The sequence below is a fragment of the Theropithecus gelada genome, chromosome X (genome assembly GCF_003255815.1).
Source record: "Theropithecus gelada isolate Dixy chromosome X, Tgel_1.0, whole genome shotgun sequence".
Lineage (NCBI taxonomy): Eukaryota > Metazoa > Chordata > Mammalia > Primates > Cercopithecidae > Theropithecus > Theropithecus gelada.
In genome coordinates, this window is record NC_037689.1 from 47,116,345 (window position 1) to 47,130,985 (window position 14,641).

A 14,641-nucleotide genomic window follows, 5' to 3' on the forward strand; every position below is an offset into this window, starting at 1 on the left:
CTACTGTGTGCTCCTTCTTCGCTGAGCTTTTGCCTGTGTCATTACCTCTGCCTAGACCATTCTTTTTGCCTCATTCATCTTATGATTCTCATTCATTCTTCAGGTCTCAATTTAGATGCCACGTCCTTTAAAAGGCTGACTTCTATGTGAACTAGAAGAGGTTAAGTGCCCTAGGTATGTGTGTCCGTGGCCACTGTTACCTTCTTTTGTATTTTTTTTTCTTTTTCTTTTCTTTTTAGTAGAGATGGAGTTTCACCCTGTTAGCCAGGATGGTCTCGATCTCCTGACCTCATGATCCGCCTGCCTTGGCCTCCCAAAGTGCTCTGATTGTAGGCATGAGCCACCGTGCCCGGCCTACTGTTATCTTCTTTACCATAGTCCATGCTGTTGTGGTTACTTGTCTCACTGACCATCTCCCAATTAAAAGGTAAGCTCTGTGAGGTCAGGGACTGCTTGGTTAAGAATGATGATAACATGGTTAGCCCTAACCTATAGCACAGGGTCTGCCACATAATAGGTGCTTAAGATATACAGTTACTGAATGGATGCCGTGAACTCACTGTGACAAGGGAGCTGGTCACGTGGCTAGGAGGAGGACGGGACTCTTAATAGTGGTATGTCTGGATGAAAGGTGTAATCTTTAAGAGGTGCTATTCCATTAACTCAGACACTGGCCACTTTGCAGCTGAGGCATGAAGGAAAACATGAGAGAGGTGTAAGACTGTGATTTTTCTCTCCTGGTGGTTAGTGCTGGAGGGAGTGCTGACCCATGCATTCCCCAGCTGTTCTAATAACCTGATGGTGCTGAAAGGGGGACACTGGTGGAAAAGAACACCACCCTTCTGAATGAGGCTGTAATTTGCATAGGACCACATGTGGTCATGAGTCTTGGTGGCTGATTTCAACTCTGTTATTTAATATTGCTCATTATTTCAGCAACCTGAGAATAACAGCTGGACTGTGTGGGATGAAAGCAACTTTTCAATGCAGGCAAACAGATCACGGCAGTTCTGTTGGAGAAATATTGCTGGTTAATTTGCAAAAATAAATCCCCTTTTTTGTCCTCATTCTTAAAAAATGCCAAGTTGCAAGATGTGCACACGCATATGTGCATAAGATGAGGCAAGGACAAATTTAAACTAGAGGAAATGCTTTACAGCTAGGCTGCCTCCTTCTCCCTCAAAGGCTGATAAACTACAAATGCCATTTAGGCACTGGATTTATGGTTACTTTCGTGTATGCCCTGAAAATTAACTTATCTTTAGGGGATACTAGTTCATGGGGAAAACAAGTTAGTACTGAGAAGTTCAATTACTCTCCTAAAATATCAATAGCTTAGCAGTAAGAAAGCAAAACAACAGGTGCCTTTTTATGTTAGATATATTCTCAAGACATCTGTAAAGGCTTGCTACAAACAGCAAGAAAGTAATAGCCATAAATGTTACTCAGTGGGAAGGTTTGGGGATGGAGGTCCTTCTTCCCAGTCTCGTTTTAATCTGTGACTGGTGTTCCATCACTTTGCAGCATGAGTTTCTCTGCCAATGTATTCCTTTCCTTTTGTTTAATTATGACTTATTTTTCACAATGGCTGGGCCATTTTCAAGGTCTTTGATATAGGACTTCTGTTTTCTCTTGTTTCTGGAGTAACTTGTCTTCCTTTGGAAGACCCAGCTTTGTGCTTCCTGAAGAGCACCTTCTAAGCTGGAGATTTGAGTGTTTCCTGACCTGCTTTAGCCCTCCTCAGCAGCACAGTAATGTAATCAGCTGAAGAATCTCCCAGGAGGGATGCATTGTTAGGGTTTCTCTTTCAGCGTAAGCTATTTGATAAATGTACTTTAGGAGTATGGGGTTGATTATTGAAATGCTTCCTTTGAAGGTATCTGCCTTCTCCATGTGATAGCTCCTAAGAGAGTTTAGACTATGGTGAGAACTTATGTCTTGGGGTCACTTGCTTCATGGGAGGGCAAAGTATCTGAAAAAGAGCTTGGCTTTGGAGAAACCATGACTTTGACTTTGAGAATACATGGGTAATTGGGTCATTATCCAAGGCTAAAAGAAATGGATTCATAATATAAGAAAGGACACTAAGTGTTTCCATTAATTCATTTTATATTTGAAAATAGAAAGCAAGGAGAGCTGTGGCAAGTCATCTGTGTATCTGATATGCACTGACACAAAATTCTTATCTTTGAAAGAAATTCTTGACTCCAAAGAGCAGTTGTACATAACATGTCCTGATTTATAACCTGTACATAAAGAAAAGGTGGTATGTCATAGTGGTTGAGAAGGGGATTTTGGAGTTAGAGGGTCTCAGGTCTAGCTGTTTGACCTTGGGTTAACCATTTGGTTCTCTTAAACCTGTGTTTTCTCATCTTTAAAATGGAGAAAATAGTAGTATGCAACTCATAGGGTTGTTTTAGGTATCAAATGAGATCAGGCAATTAAATTAAAGATCATACATACTGCCTGACAATAAGTGCTCAATAATTAATTGTTCATATAATTTAACAGAACGGTTTTTTCAGGTTCATAGTCACTTTATTTCATAACTCAGGGAGCTACCTGGCATGTGCATGTGGCATATTTTATGTAGAGCAGAGCTTGATTTTCTTTTTCATTTCTTTGCATCTAGTGACATTACTGCATAAGCTTCTTACAACTATTGTGAATCGTCATGAGGTTATCTGACCTTTCTTTTTTACACTAAATGTATGAATTTATCTTTCAGATTTTCATGGAGAAGAGTCACTGGATTGGCCTAGAGTGCACTGGTTACCAGGCCAGGTTTCTAGGGGGTGGCTCTGGGCCCTAAGAATAAACTGCTTCTTTTCCACAGAAGTGACCATGTCTGGGATGGAAAGTAAGTTTATTTTTCTTCGATAAGTCAATGAAAATAAAGATAGTGTACATCTTTTTTTTTTCATTAAATTAAGAATAATGATGAGAGAACTTTAAAGGTTTTTAAGAACTTGCTTTTTATGAAAAAAAAAAAAGCGTATTTGTTCTTTTTTTTCTTTCCAGCTTTTATTTTAGGTTCAAGGGATATATGTACAGGTATGTTCCATGGGGAAATTGTGTGTTACAGGGTTTGGTGTACAGATAATTGTCACCCAGGTAATCAGTATATACTGATAGGTTGTTCTTCAATCCTCACCCTCCTCCAACTCTCCACCCTCATGTAGGCCCCGGTGTCTGTTGTTCCCTTTTTGTGTTCATATGTGCTCAATGTTTAACTCCCACTTATGAATGAGAACATGTGGCATTTGGTTTTCTGTTCCTGTGTTAATTCACTTAGGATAATGGCCTTTGGTTCCATCCATGTTGCTGCAATAGACATGATCTTATTCTTTTTTATGGTTGCATAGTATTTAATGATGTATATGTACCACATTTTCTTTATCCATTCAGTCCACCATTGATGGGTATGTAGGCTGATTCCATGTCTTTGCTATTATGAATAGTGCTTCAGTGAACATACACATGCATGTGTCTTTATGGTAGAACAATATATATTCCTTTGGGTATATACACAGTAATGGGATTGCTGGATCAATGGTAGTTCTAAGTTCTTTGAGAAATCCCCAGACTGCTTTCCACAGTGGCTGAAGTAATTTACACTCCCACCAGCAGTGTGTAAGTGTTCCCTTTTTTCTGCAACCTCACCAGCATCTGTTATTTTTTGACTTTTTAATAATAGCCATTCTTACTGGAGTGAGATGGTATCTCATTGTGGTTTTGATTTGCATTTCTCTAATGATTAGTGATGTTAAGCATTTTTCGTTACTTATCGGCTGCATGCATGTCTTCTTTTGAGAAGTGTCTGTTTATGTCCTTTGCCAATTTTTTTTTTCTGTTTCATATGGTTTGGCTCTGTGTCGCCACCCATATCTCATCTTGTAGCTCCCATAATTCCCACGCGTTGTGGGAGGGACCTGGTGGGAGATGACTGACTCATGGGAGTGGGTCTTTCCTGTGCTGTTCTTGTGATAGTGAATGGGTCTCATGAGATCTGATGGTTTTAAAAATGGGAGTTTCCCTGCACAAGCTCTCTCTTTGCCTGTTGCCATTCACGTAAGATGTGACTTGCTCCTCCTTGCCTTCTGCCATGATTGTGAGGCCTCCCCAACCATGTGGAACTGTAAGTCCAATAAACCTCTTTCTTTTGTAAATTGCTCAGTCTTGGGTATGTCTTTATCAGCAGCATGAAAACGGGCAAATACACTGTTTTTTCAACTTTTATTTTAGATTCAGGAATACATGTGCAGGTTTGTTGCCTGGGTATATTGCATGATGTTCAGGTTTGGGGTATGGATCCCGTCACCAAGGTAATGAGCATAGACCCCAGTAGGTAGGTTTTTTTACCCTGGCCCCACTTGTTCCCTTCCCAGTGTCTATTGTTGCCATCTTTATGTCCATGAGTACCCAACGATTAACTCCCACTTATAAGTGAAAACATGTGGTATTTGGTTTTCCGTTCCTGCATTGATTCACTTAGGATAGTGGCCTCCAGGCACATCCACGTGGCTGCAAATGACATTCATTTTCATGGCTGCATCAGTTGCCTATTTTTAAATGAGGTTTTTTTTTTCTTATAAATTTGTTTAAGTTCCTTGTAGGTGCTGAATATTAGACCTTTGTTGGATGCATACTTTAAAAATGTTTTCTCTCATTCTGTAAGTTGTTTACAGTTTTTCTCCCATTCTGTATGTTGTTTACTCTGTTGATAGTTTCTTTTGTTGTGCAGAAGCTCTTTAGTCTAATTAGGTCCCACTTGTTAGTTTTTGTTTTTGTTGCAATTGCTTTTGGAGTATTCATCATTAAGTCTTTGCCAGAGCCTATGGCCAGAATGGTATTTCCTAGGTTTTCTTCTGGGGGTTTTATGGTTTTAGTTTGTACAGTTAAGTCTTTAGTTGATTTTTGTATATGGCAAAAGGTAAGGACCCAGTTTCAGTCTTCTGTATATGTCTAGCCAGTTATCCCAGCACCATTTATTAAATAGGGAGTCCTCTCCCCATTGCTTGTTATTGTCGACTTTGTTGAAGATCAGATGGTTGTAGGTGTGTGGCTTTATTTATAGGTCCTCTAACCTGTTCCATTGGTGTATGTATATGTTTTTGTACCAGTACCATGCTATTGTAGTAGCCTTGTATTATAGTTTGAAGTTGAGTAGTGTGATACCTCCAGCTCTATTCTTTTTACTTGGGATTGCTTTGGATAGTTGGGGTCTTTTTTGGTTCCAAATGATTTTAGAATAGTTTTTTTTCTAATTCTGTGAAAAATGTAACTGGTAGTTTGATAGAAATGCTGTTGAATCTGTAAGTTGCTTTGGGCAGTATGGCCATTTTAAGAATATTGACTCTTTGTGTCCATGAACGTGGAATGGTTTTCCATTTGTTTGTCATCTTTGATTTCTTTCAGCAGTGCTTTTTAATTCTCATTGTAGAGACCTTTCACCTCATGGTTAGCTGTATTCCTAGGTATTCTGTTCTTTTTGTGGCTATTGTGAATAAGATTGTGTTCTTGATTTGGCTCTTGGTTTGGATGTTATTGGTGTATAGAAATGCTAGAGATTTTTATGCATTGATTTTGTATCCTGAAACTTTGCTGAAGTTGTTTATCAGATCTTGGACTTGGAGCAGAGGCTGTGGGATTTTCTAGGTTTAGGATCATATTGTCAATGAAGAGAGATAGTTTGACTCTGTCTCTTCCTATTTGGATGACTTTTATTTCTTTCTCTTGCCTGACTGCTCTGGTTAGGACCTCCAGTACTGTGTTGAATAGGAGTGGTGAGAGTGGGCATCCTTGTCTTGTGCCAGTTCTTAAGGGAAATGCTTCCATCTTCTGCCCATTCAGTATGATGTTGGCTGTGGGTTTGTCATAGATGGCTCTTAGCACTTTGAGGTGTGTTCCTTTGATGTCTAGTTTGCTGATGGTTTTTAATATGGAGGGATAGTGAATTTTATCAAAAACTTTTTCTGCATCTATTGAGATCATCAGGTGGTTTTCATTTTTAATTCTGTTTATGTAATGAATCACATTTATTGACTTGCATATGTTGAACCAATCTTCTTTACAGGAATAAAGCCTACTTGATCATAGTAGATTAGCTTTTTGATGTGCTGCTGGATTCCATTTGCTAGTATGTTGTTGAGAATTTTTGCATCTATGTTCATGAGGGATATTGGCCTGACATTTTCTTTTTTGTGTGTGTGTCTCTGTCAGGTTTTGATATCAGAATGATACTGGCCTCATAGAATGAGGTAGTGAGGAATTCCTCCCCCTCAGTTTTTGAAATAATTTCGGTAGGATTGGTACCAGCTCTTCTTTGTATGTCTGGTGGAATTTGTCTGTGAGTCCACCCAGCCCGGGGTTTTTTCTTGTTGTTGTTGTTGTTTTTTTTTTTTTTCTGATTCAATTTCAGAACTCATTTTTGGTCTGTTCAGGGTTTCAATTTCTTCCTAGTCCAATCTTGGGAGATTGTATATTTCTAGGAATTTATTCATTTCTCCGGGGTTTTCTAGTTTGTGTGTATAGAGGTGTTCATAGTAGTCTCAGAGGGGTTTTTTTTTTCTTGTATTTCTATGGTGTCAGTAGTAATGTCCCCTTTGTCATTTCTGATTGTGTTTGTTTGGATCTTCTCTCTTTTTTTTCTTTATTGGTGTAGCTAGCAGCCTATCAATCTTATTTTTTCTTTCATAAAATGAACTTTTGGTTTTGTTGATCTTTTGTATGTTTTTTCTCAAATCCATTTTGTTTAGTTCTGCTCTGATTTTGGTTATTTCTTTACTTTTGCTAGCTTTGGGGTTGGTTTGCTCTTGTTTTCCTAGTTCATCTAGGTGTGATGTTAGATTAAATTTAACAGAAGTTTTTTGCTATTTTTTGAACCGTCTTCCATGGAAAGCACATGCAGTTATATAAAAAGCTCTTTGTTCTGCTGTACACTTTACTAGTTTAGCGTACAAGCAAGGCTGGGATTAGGGATGGGGAGAACTGAATTCCTCTGCCCACTGCTTCTCTCTTACTATCTTCCTACTTTGTTTTATTGATTTTCATAGCACTTCTCACTGCCTATTGAGGGTTGAATAGTGTCTTCTCCAAAATATATGTTGAAATATGTGTCGGTTTGCTCAGGTTGCCATAACAAGTATCACAGACTGGGCAGCTTAAACAACAGAAATTATTGTTTTCATAGTTCTGGAGACTAGGAAGGCCAAAATCAAGGTGTTGGCAGGGTTGGTTGCTTCTGAACTTTTCTCCATGGCTTGTAGATGGCCATCTTCTCCCTCTGTCTATCTGTGCCCTAATCTTCTGTTCTTATGATGACATCAGTCATATTTCATTAGGGTCCACCCCAATGGCCACTTTTAACATTAATTACCTCCTTAAAGACCGTCTTCAAATATAGTGATATTCTGAGGTACTGAAGGTCAGAATTTCAACATATGAATTTGCCCCATAATAAAGTCCTAGCCTCTAGTACCTGTGAATGAGATCTTACTTGAAAATAGGGTCTTTGCAGATGTCATCAAATTAAGATGAGGTCGTATTGGATTAGGGTGGGCCCTAAATCCAATGACTGGTGTCCTTAAAAGGAGAGAGTGATGCAGAGGAGACATACAGGGAAGAAAGCCATATAAAGATAAAGACAGAGATTGTAGTTATGCTGCCATAAGCCAAAGAATGCCAAGAAAATTGTAGGATACCACCAGACAGTAGAAGAAGCAAGGAAGGATTCTTCCTTAGAGCCTTCAGAGGGAACACAGCCCTGTTGACATCCTGATTTTGGACTTTCAGCTTCCAGAACTGTGCAAGAAAAAATTTCTGTTGTTTTAAGTCACACAGTTTGTGGTAATTTGTTACAGTAGCCCTGGGTAACTAATACACTACTTGACATTATATATTTGATAATTATTTTTCGTGTCCTCCACTAGAATGTAAACTACATGAGTGCAGGCATTTGCCTGTGTTGGTCACTCTTGTATTGCCAGCATAGTGGATATTTACTGAATGAATGAACGAATAAATGAGGGCAATCTTGGAGGAGGGAGGAGCAGAGGTGGCAGAAGTAAAAAGGGGAGTAGATGATCATGAGTATAAAATATACTAATCTACTGAGTGAACTTCTGACAGGAGGAGGTGAAGGGGTTGAGTTCCCTTTCCAGTTTGAAGTGGCAAGAAACAAAGACAAAATATGGAAATTAAGGCTAGAAGAACCCTGGAAACATAAACCCCTAGTAAGCAGAAATCGAGTGGATTGCATTGGACTTTCACGGCTGATGGAAGTAGCAGAGTCCAAGCAGCCAATTATACCCCGATCCCTAAGGAGCAATAGGCCCAGCTGGCATTTGGTTTACATTTAAGGTATTTAATCTCCTAGATTTATCCTGCGTGTCTCCTACATCTTTCCATGATATTTATCTCTTTATACATTTCCTATGAGTGTGGGGAAATTTTCTCAAACTCCTAATTCTCTAGTGTAGTTTTCTGCAGTAGCACACCTGGCTCCAGCGTACTTTTTCATCTGAAAGCAATCTTTCCTGACCTCAGGTGTTTCTGTTTTTGCAGATGAAATGTCATTTCCCATTTTATTATAAATCCAAATGATGGGTTTTTATATTGTTCTTTATTTTTTAAAAGAAGTTTCTTAAAATTTTTTGTTCTGAATCCTCAGAAGGTCTCTATATTTTCTACTCTTTCTCTCTCTCCGATCCCTCTCTTTCTCCCTCTCCCTCTTCTGCTTCCTTTTCTTATCCCTCTCCCTTTCTGCCCCTGCCTTTATTTCCACTCAGTAAGTTTCCTGTATTTGTTCTTCCTGATGTCTATGCTTAACCATTACTGGGACTGCCATGCCAGATACTTCATGAGAAAAGTTATATTTTCTGTTGTTTTACTTTAATAAATAAGGGTTTTATTTGATTGGAAGAAATAGAGAGTGTTTTATAAAGGAGACAGACATGGGGCAGGTAAGTTAACTGCTGGGTTAACTATTTTCTCTTCCATGTTTGTTGTAGCAAATGGTGAGTCTTGTCTCACTTCTTCCAAGGTCTCAATTGTCCTTATAAACAGCCTGCTAGGGCAATGCCTTTGCCTTCCTTAGCCCCTTTGTCTTAGCAAGCTGAGTCTGGTAGTGATGTCCACTGGTCTCACTCTGCCCCATGTGTAAGTGCTTGCACACTTACAGAAATGTTTGAGTTTTCTCTTTCCCATGTGGCCTATAGCTTACCTGTTCCCATCCAGAACTGCTCTGACCTTGGGAGCCTCTGTGGAATCCCATCCATTATTCCCCATGTGTTGGTAAATCCTTTCCTTAACCCAGTCTCATGTATACAACATGCCACCCTTCCATGTTTTGCAGAGTTGATGTAGATTTTCCCATAATTTCAATATCTGTAGTTATTATAATGGAAATTTGGGAGAGAAACAAGTAAATAACTTGGGATCAAGATTTTGTCTTGAAACAGAACTGAGAGAATGATACGACAACGGGCAGTTTTACAGAGGAGGTAGGTCTTAAAGGGTGGAAGAGGGTACACATGAGCTGGGATTAGAAAATTCTAGGTTTTAGTTCCAGCTTGACCTCTCTCTGGCTATATGATCTTGGCTATATGACCTGTTAGTGTCAAAGTCTCTTTCTTATATCTTTGAAATCTTTAGGAATGGAAATCATTTGTATGTGTAGAAAGGAGGAGGGAAGGCATTAGATATTGAAAATAAGAACAAAGGTACAGACATTGGAATGAGGGTGATCTATAGGGCTAAGAAGCTGAGGTATTGCAGATATTGTTTGCCTATCCTACAGCCATTCCTTCTTCTTCTTGGTTGGAAGGGCCCAGTGTTTTTCATGTGTCTATCCTCTTTCACATAGCTGTGAGGATCCCTCTCCACCATGGCTCAAGCATGGATCAGGTTCAGGCTTACACATGTGATATGGTAGCCAGGGAGTCAGGAGGGGGCATTGAAGGGGCTTCTGGGAAGGTCTTCTCATTGTTGGAAAGAAAACAAGAGGCAGAAGTACCTTATTCTGTTGCTCTGTACATTGTTGCATGTGATACCTTGAGCAGAGGGAGAATGATCCTGAGAACAAGCTCCCTGCTGAGAATGGACTTACCGTCCTGGGATGTTAGAGAGGAGAGGAAGAAAGCAGGGTGCCCAGTGATGTGCAGACACTGAATTAATCAATAATGTAACTTCTGTCTCTTCAGACTTCTTTGATTAATAAAGCCAGTAGAATTGTATGGCTTTTCTTTTTTATATTTTGCAACCAAAACATAAAAATGATGTATCAGAAAAAAGCATACAGAATGATGTATCAGAGACCAGTGTATATTTGGCTGTACTGGGAAATAAATGTGGTTAAGTGGTTAAGTCAGAAGGAGGAATGTCATTAGGAGACTTGAAAACCAGATAGAAAACTTGAGATTTGGTGTGGTAGATCACAGGGAGCTGCAAAAGAGTCTTGAACAAACTGATCTTGATGAATATCGCATTTTAGTTAAGATTCATTTAAGAATGATATGGTAGCCAAAATAAAGGATGGAAAACTCTGGATTTAAGAAGACCTGCTGAAAAATTTGATTGGTTTGGGGACTAGATCAGTCTTGTATTACAGGATGATATGGTTTGGCTCTGTGTCCCCACCCAAATCTCATCTTGAATTGTAATCCCCCATGTGTTGAGGGAGGGAGGTGGTTGGATCATGGGGGCAGTTTCCCCCATGTTGTTCTCATGATAGTGAGTGAGTTCTCCTAAGATCTGAGGGTTTTATAAGCATCTGGCATTTCCTCTGCTTGCACTTCTCTCTCCTGCCACCACGTGAAGAAGGTCCTTTCTTCCCCTTTACCTTCCACCATGATTGTTTTTTGTGGTCCCCCCAGCCATGTGGAACTGTGAGTGAATTAAACCTCTTTCCTTTATAAATTACCCAGTCTCGGGTATTTCTTTATAGCAGTGTGAGAACAGACTAATACAGAGGAAATCACTGTCTACTTTTGATTTAATTTTTCCTTCTTTTCTCTGTCCTCCTATAAGGCCTGGTGGAGAAGAACTTCCTGTTAGTGAGACAGGATGTATGTCATTTGGGCAAAGTCCTTAGTATAAAAGATGTTATCAAGGAGAAGGCTGATATTTTATCAAGAAGACAGACAAATGCCCAGGACATGAGAGATGGAGGATCAAAGAAGAAATCTTTCTGAGATGTAAATGGCCCTGTGCCTGTCTGACCTATCCTACCAGTTTTGTTCACTGGACTTGTTGAGATGGTAAAACCAAATGGGAAGGGGAAATTATTACTCCCTAATAGCAGTTGGGGGCATTCAGTGGCCTCATAACTGCTTCTTAGTTTGAGAAGCCTCTCAGGTAGGAAAATGTATTCTGCCATAGACTTTGGATACCCCTGTGTATATTTACCTGTGTGATATTCCTTTATGAAGAAAACATATTTCTATTTAATTCTTAGCTTAATATGAAAACCTGTGAAATAGGGACATATAGTCAGGTCCCAGTTAAGCTAATCTGATATTTGAACATTTGGATTTAAGATAACACAGTGTTTCCATTATTAAAAAAGTCTTCTCCAACAGTTCACTTTAGTAACTTTTCTGGTCTTCATTAAAATATAATTAAAAAATAATACATTATTACATTTTCAGTTGACTTTACTAGCAACATGTCTATTTTGAAAAGTAAACTCCAACTGCAAAGTAATTTATTTTCGTGCTTGGTAAGGACACATTCTTCTAAATAATGATTACAATGGAGAAATTAGGAGATTCACATGGCTTTTACCCAGCAGGGAATGTATATTGAGACTCAATAAATTTAAGCTAATCTGATTTTTTTAAAAAGCACAATTTCTTCTCTATACATAATTGTATTTGGCAGCAAATCCCAGCTGACAAACAGTGGATTAAAAATTAATGGGATTATTTGTCTAATGCTTCAGAAACTCTGGGAGGAGGCAACTCAAGGATACCATCAAGGAATACAATTTTTCCTCTCCTCTTGCTATATACCGTCATAACCAATGGCTGTTTCACTTTGAGTGTAATATAACATCTAGACAAGCAGAAGAAGGAATGGGAGAGGAACACCAGTTGACTTTTACTTGTATTTCATTGGACAGAACAGAGTCACTTGGCCACCCCTAGATGTGAGACAGTCTGAGAAAGTGAGTTTTCTGCTGTCCTGCCTTTATAGTAAAAGGACACAAATAACAAAAGGTAGGAATGGGTATTGAGCTGGACAATTAAAAGTATATGCTTCAATGATGTTAGTTAGTTGCTTTGAGAGAAGAAGAAATGCCATATAAGGACAACTCAGATTTCAGCTGGCAGGTTGTTTGGCTAGGTTTAGACACAGTGAACTTAAATCACACTTACATGGTGTATCAGTCTAGGGTTGTTCAATAAAACAGTCATCCTAAATAATTTAGGAACAAAGGGGTTTAGTATAGGAATAAGAGCTTAGTTAGATGTTGAGAAATTGAGAGCAAAGGTCAGGAAAACTTCAGACTCCAGTAGGTCAAAAAAGCAGACCTTGGAGACCTGAACCTGAAGCACCAAAGTGAGTTATTTTCAAAAGCTTTTCTGGTAACTGTCACGATTCTCAAATCTCTGAGAACTTCTGACCTGTATGTCCAGCACAATGGCAGGCACAGAGTTGGGACTCAAAAACAGCTTGTTGCTTCTTTGTTAAATAGATATTGAATTCATAAGAATACCTTGGCTGTTGAAACCTACACACTAGTGCTGAAATGTACATATCAGTGTCCAGACACACCCAACATCTGGATGACGGCTCAGTCTAGGAAACACGCCACTCCAGGTATTTCAGATAGAAGGAAATGAATACAGGGAAGTGGTTATACAGATGGTGGAAGAGCTGAAAAGCCAAACAGGACTGTGAGGCAACACAAAAATTAGCAGCCTTAGGAAGCCTCTACCACCCTGTGAACCTGTAGTATTACCAGAGAGCATAAGCTGAGGTCATTTGGCAGAAGCTAGGAGGGAAGGGGTTTTCTAGTGGAACTGGAGCCGTGAAGACGTAGTTGCTACCCTGCAGCAAAGAGAGAATGGGGAAGAAGTACCCTGGCTTCTTCCTCTCTCCTACTCTCCAGTCTTCTGTCTGTGCTTCCACTTGGCGGAACTGACACAGAAGCCCGTTGACTGCAGAAATCAGCCTGTAGGGGTCAGCCTCTGTGATGCAGAGCAGAGTAGAACAACTACAAGAAATAGATCTGAGGGTGAATAGGAAATGATAAGTACAGGCTGTGTGTGTGTGTGTGTGTGTCTGCATGTGTGCGCGCGTGCATATGTGCACTCGCGTGTGCACGCGGTGCTTAAGGGTGGAGAAGGGTCTCAGTGGGGTCTACATGAACTGGCTTCTTTCCTGGTGCTTCAACATCCCCTTATGTTCTGCATAATCCTGGAGACCTAAGCTTTGAGCTACTAGTGCCATATACTGGCAGCTTGAGGGCTTAGCTGTCTGGCCCTGCTAAGTCTATGTTATTTTCATTTTCCCCTTGTGCCCGGTTCTAACAGGCAGACTCTGATATGATTAATGCTTGGCAAAATTGCAGTTGTGCTGAGCTTTTTGATCCAGTTTGAGTTCGTTATGAATTAGATGAAAGGTGGGATAATTTGCAGAGATGAGGAAGGAGATTTAAGATTTAGGGATCATGACTATGTCAGTTCCCTTTGAAAATTTCCAAGTTTGATTTAAAAGTTTTAATATTGGTTAGAGAATAGGTCCTTAGTTTAAGAGTTATTTGATTTATTGAAGAATTTATGTTAAATGTTACAGTACTTCCCTAAGTTTACTTAGGAATTTAGAGGCTTGAACACTGTATCTGGTAAAGTTGGTATCTGTGGCCCTGCAAAAAACTTTATACTATTTTTCATCATGTATTTTAACATCTATAACTGGCAAAGTGATTTTATTGATCGTCTTCATGCTGAATTATCTAAAAGGTGGCAATGCATGATTTACCTAGTGAGCATTCTTAATGTTCGAATTGTCTTTGGGACATGTATGAAATGTGAAATTGGAATGCTGGACCTTGTTGGTAAGTTAATTCATTTACAACATGTTGCAAACCTGTATGCTCAAATGCAGCTTGAAATATTTATCTGAACATTTGACAAATTCATAAAGATGGCCTGTAGTGGGTAACGTCATTGCTGTATCCAGATCCAAAAATATCTTTTAAATATTTAACTTCCAGCCATCAGTACCTATGGCCCATTCTCTGAGGATTGCCCCTACTTTTTCCTTCACATGCGGAGAGATGGAACTGCTTGGGGATTCATGTTCCCCTGAGGTGGTTCTTACTTGACGGGAGCTAGAGTTTGAAAGCTCCAGCTCCCTTGTCTGTGAAGTCAGGATAATTCTGAGGATTAACTAAAACTCCAGAGTTCCCCGGCAAGATCAGACTGAAGCCACATTCTGTGGAACTCTGCTGGAAATCACCCCCTTGCTTGGCTTTGGAATTCTGATTGCTGTGTGACAAATTATTACAAAATTTAGTGGCTTAAAACAACTAAACGCTATTATCCCATGCAGTTTCTGAAGGCCAGGAATCTGCAAGTGGCTTAGCTGGATGGTTCTAGTTCAGGGTCTCTCAAGAAGTTGTAATTGAGCCATC